The following is a 5,073-nucleotide window of genomic DNA, read 5'->3' on the forward strand; positions in this document are numbered from 1 at the left end:
AATTGGGGCAGAAGACCCCCAGTGGCATGTATTTGCTGGTGTTTTATTGATGTAGTTTCATAATTATCATAATTCATGGAGTTTGTATTTAATAATTAATTCATAGAATTATATGAATCCTAAACGACATGCAACAGTGCACATGAAATATCAGATGAACAGCAGCCAGATGTTGTTTTCCATACTAACTTTAATCTTCCCTGGTAGTTACCATCTAACAAATATTTGTTCTAAGAACGTTTTGCTAACGTTGCCATTTAGTTATGGAAACATTATTCCTGGACGTTATCTGAATGTTAAAAAAAATTATTTTTACATTTATGCTTTTTTTTACATTTTATTACTTTTTTAATGCGAACATTAAGGGATCGTTCCATATTATCTTTTTGCAAACGTAATAGTACGTTACTTTTGAATTCATGTTCTGAAACAAGTAGCAACATTTAAAAATGAATCAATAAAAATATAATATAGATACAAACAATGTTCCGTGAATGATGTATAGATATTTTTTATGTGCTAACATTTTGAAAACATTTTAAAGACCTGATAATGCTGAATGAACATTTTAATAATGTTATTTGAAGAACTTTTACTCATAACTTTGAAAGAACCTTGCTAGAACGTTTGGAGAACATCCCCTGTTAGCTGGGTATTATATGCAGGGAGTGGGCAAAACAACAAAAGCAACCAACAAGTATCTAGTATGTACAGTCTCTGACTCTATGCATTTTACTGTAATTCTAATTAAAGGGTTAGTTCACCCAAAAATGAAAATTCTGTCATTAATTACTCACCCTCATGTCGTTCCAAACCCGTAAGACTTTTGTTCATCTTTGGAACACAAATTAAGGTATTTTTGAAGGTATCTGAGAGCTTTCTGTCCTTCCATTGACAGTCAACGAAACTGAAACTTTGATGCTTTAAAAAGTTATTAAAGAGATAATAAAACTAATCCATATGAATTGACCGGTTTAGTCCAAATTTTCTGAAGAGACACTGAAATTGTATGAAGAACAGATTTAATTTGGGCTTTTATTCATATAAACATGAATCAACTCACACATCAGTTATGATAAACGGTAGCTCAAGCATGTTCACTTGACGTGCGAGAACCAATGAGCTTTATTCTTGTGTGCAAAGCAGCACATTTGAGCTTTCACAAGAGGTTTGTTCTCGTGCACGCAGGTTCGGTTGAGCTTCTGTTTATGTTCGCTGATTAATCTTTCTGAATAAAAGCCTAAATTCAATCTGTTCATCATATAAAGCGACCGTGTCTCTTCAGAAGATTTGGACTAATCCGCTCAATTCATATGGATTAGTTTTACGATCTCTTTATGAACTTTTTGAAGCGTCAAAGTTTCAGTTGCGTTGCTGTCAATGGAGACACAGAAATCCCTCAGATTTCATCAAAAAGATCTTCATTTGTGTTCTGAAGATCAATGAAAGTCTTACGGGTTTGGAACGACATGAGGGTGAGTAATTATTGACAGAATTTTCATTTCTGGGTGAACTAACCCTTTAAGAACAAATGAGAAACACAGAGCATCTGTTTTTGTTAGATCATGTACTGAAAAATGTGTGAGTCAGGATGCTTTGGGCAGTCTATCTTAGATGGTATGTGTATCTTATGGGACCAGGCTGACCAAATGTGTCAACAGTGGGTTCATAAGGGTTGAGTTTTAGAAAGCACTGAGCAACTGGACAGACAAAGCTCTCTAAGACAGAGTAATATATTGTTTACTCACTGGAACCATCATTCACTGCATCGTTCAATTTTTATTTGCTTTGTTTTGTGATATTCTATAGAGGAGCTGACTAGTGTGACAGGAGGTGGAAATGGATATCGGTATGATCGGTGTCTTTATGTCGGAGTTTCTGATTGATTTTCTGTGCGGATGTCAAAACTCCATTTTTATCTCCCTGGCCCGACTTGCAATAGTCAGCTTTAATACAGGGCAGACTGTCCATACTGATACAGTCTGTGATAGTGCATTTGCATAAGAAAATAACTTGGCACCAAGGAGATTACAAATGATTTGGAAAGCAATACTTTTGGCCCAGTATGTGTATCTGAATACTGTTGTTAGCGAAAAAATATATATATAACAGAAGAAAAAGACTGCTTGCAGAGAATCTTCCCTGCTTTGTAAATCACTGATATTCTGATACAAACTAGCAGTGGTGTGAAGTAACGAATTACAAATACTCACAATACGGTAATTTAGTCGTTTTTTGTTGTTGTTTTTTTTCCAGAAATTGTAGTCTACTTTTTTGAGTACATAAGTTATGTATCGGTACCCTGGTATTCCAGAGTTCTCGCGAGAGCACAAGTTGAATTTGCTCAGCGAGTTACTCTGGTGTCGAATAATACATGCTCATTAAATATGCCCCTCGATCTGAGCTGCACCAATCACATCGGGTTATCTGATATAGAGGGCCAGAGGCGAGCTAAACAGATGACGACAGCGTGTGACGTCAAAGTCATTAGTAAACATTGCGAGATGCCTATGGATTTTTTATCTAAAACAGGAACAGAAGACGCCGCTCGAATCGTTCCTTTGCAAGAAGGACGTTTTTGCTGTTTTGCCGACTGGATACGGTAAGAGAGTATAATCTACCAGTTAGCTCCTCTGGTAGCTAAGCATATAGGGTTTATTGTTGTGATTGGTCATAGTGTTATCCAATTGCGTGCAGTGAGATTTTCAAATGCATGCTTGGTGCCGCCCCTCGAGCAGGCCGATTTTCATTAGTCTACGCCAGACCATTAATCTTTTAGATTTAGGTCTGGATTTCCAGGCTAATGTATCGGTACTTTTACTCCGCTATTTTCCTTCCATTTGTGGTCGTTACTCGTTACATGCTTTTATCCATCAACTTGATTGGATCAAGAAATCGGTCTCGTGACTGTCATCAAATCAAATTCTGCATAGAAAACTTTAACCGCTAGTCTACCTGCTATTGCTCGTGGCTGCTGTGGAAGTGCATTCTTCAAGCATCAATTCAACCGAGATATCAGCTCTTCCTCTAATATGCTAAGGTACATTTCACATTTCTGCTTACTAAATGATCTTTATATAGGCTAGCCTATCTACAGGGCCTGACATTTGGTGTGAGGTTGGGGGTATTGCGTACAGTGTTAAAGGTGCTCTAAGCGATGTCATGCCTTTTTTAGGCTGAAAAATGTTTTGTCACATACAGCAAACATCTCCTCACTATCCGCTAGCTGCCTGTCCCCTGAACACACTGTAAAAAAAAACAGTCTCTGTAGACAGCCCAGGCTCCACAAACGGCAACAAAAACAAACTGGGCCAACCTGCACCACGAAACATAACTTACAGTGTTCCAGCCTATAACTGACAAGAATGATTTGGGGGTGGGGGTTGGGGGGGTTAGTGCGCGTGCACATGAAGGGGGGTGTGGGGAGTGGAGGAGAGAGAAGCATGAAGAGGGAAGTTAGCTAGAGGAGAGATGTCCTGGACAACGATAACGACTAACATTAGAATTATATTCTTTTGAATTTTGAAATGGCCGACACACACGACCAAAGAGACGACGTTCCGATGAACGAATAGCAAAGAAGAGGGAAAAGGAGATGGAAGTCCAGAATTTACATCGGAAAAGCCTTCGAAAGGTGAAGAACTCCGGAGAAGGGAGGAGGGAGGGTCGAGCTAGTTCATTTCACACATATTTTGTTTCTGTGTTGATTCTATATTAAAATGTAGATACAATGTAACATATTTATCTGGCTCTTGTTTTAAATTATTTTGTTCCATTATTATGCTTGTTGTTGTCATCTGTTGACGTTGTACAAGCAGAATGTGGCGGTTGGTCCGTGCGGTATTAGTCCCGCCAGCTCCTCCACTGTGATTGGACGGTTGGATAAAGTGACAGTATCTATATATACATAATCATGAAGGTCTCTAGAACCATCCAAACAAAACAAATCTTACAAGAGATCTATAGTTTTTTGTATACTTAGTCAAAAGTCCAAGCTGCAACTATTGTTGCCAGTGGGCAAATGCCTTGATATATAATAGGAAAATGGGGTATACTGTGTTAATAGGTTAATAAATTAAGGTTATTGTTCTTGTTTAGTCCATAAACATAAGTTAAACCTTTAAATGACATCTCTACTGTTCATAAATTGTCTGTATGCACTGTTATTTTTGTTATTTGCCATTTTGTTATTTGTTTTTTTGTTTGTTATATATTTTTTTCATTCTATTTATTTGTATTTATTTATTTTCATTTAACTTTTTGATACACACTGCCCTGTTATGGCTGCACTTTGTTCTGCACTATGTTCCATCACTTTAACCCCTGTGCTCTGTTCGTTTGCGGTTTACAGTCGGGCTGTTTGGAGTCTCAGAGACCCCAGGCAACAAAATGTAATTTTGTAAAAAAAAAAATTTTTTTGGTTGTTGTTGTTTTAAACAAATGTAATTTTATTCAGTTTATTAATGTTTTTACTCCACATTTGGACATTTTTACTCCACAAAATGCATATAAATAAATAAATAAAAATATAAAAAATAAAAAAATAAAAAAAAAATTTTATGTAAAATTCACCTTATAAAAGACCCACATTTCTAAATTTCATTCATGGGGATAACATGGATAATTTGACATTTAGTGTAAGATTTTTGCCCATCTTTTGGGCTGCTGTTTTAAAAGTAACAAATTATCATCTTTTATCATCAAATTTTATCTTACACTAAACCATGTCAAATTATCCATGTTATCCCCATCAATGAAAGTTAGAAATGTTGGGGCAAAAAGACCCCGAACAGCGCACAAGGGTTAAGACAAATGGATTTGTTGTTTGTTGTGTTTTCATATTCAAGAGATTATAAGCTAAATGCAGCTTTTTTTGGGTTCGCATCAAATGTTCTTCGACTTTTATACATAATAAATTTGTTTATGAATATAAAGATTGATCTGTTGAAAGCAGTTATTTTGAGACAGATGGCAAATGTTCTCCTATTCATATTTGACATTGAGGGGGTGCATACAACATATTTGCCCAGCGGCAACTATAGTTGCCGCACATTTAAATACGATTTTCAAGAA

The sequence above is a fragment of the Leuciscus leuciscus genome, assembly GCF_965113295.1.
Source record: "Leuciscus leuciscus genome assembly, chromosome: 10".
Classification (NCBI taxonomy): Eukaryota; Metazoa; Chordata; class Actinopteri; order Cypriniformes; family Leuciscidae; genus Leuciscus; species Leuciscus leuciscus.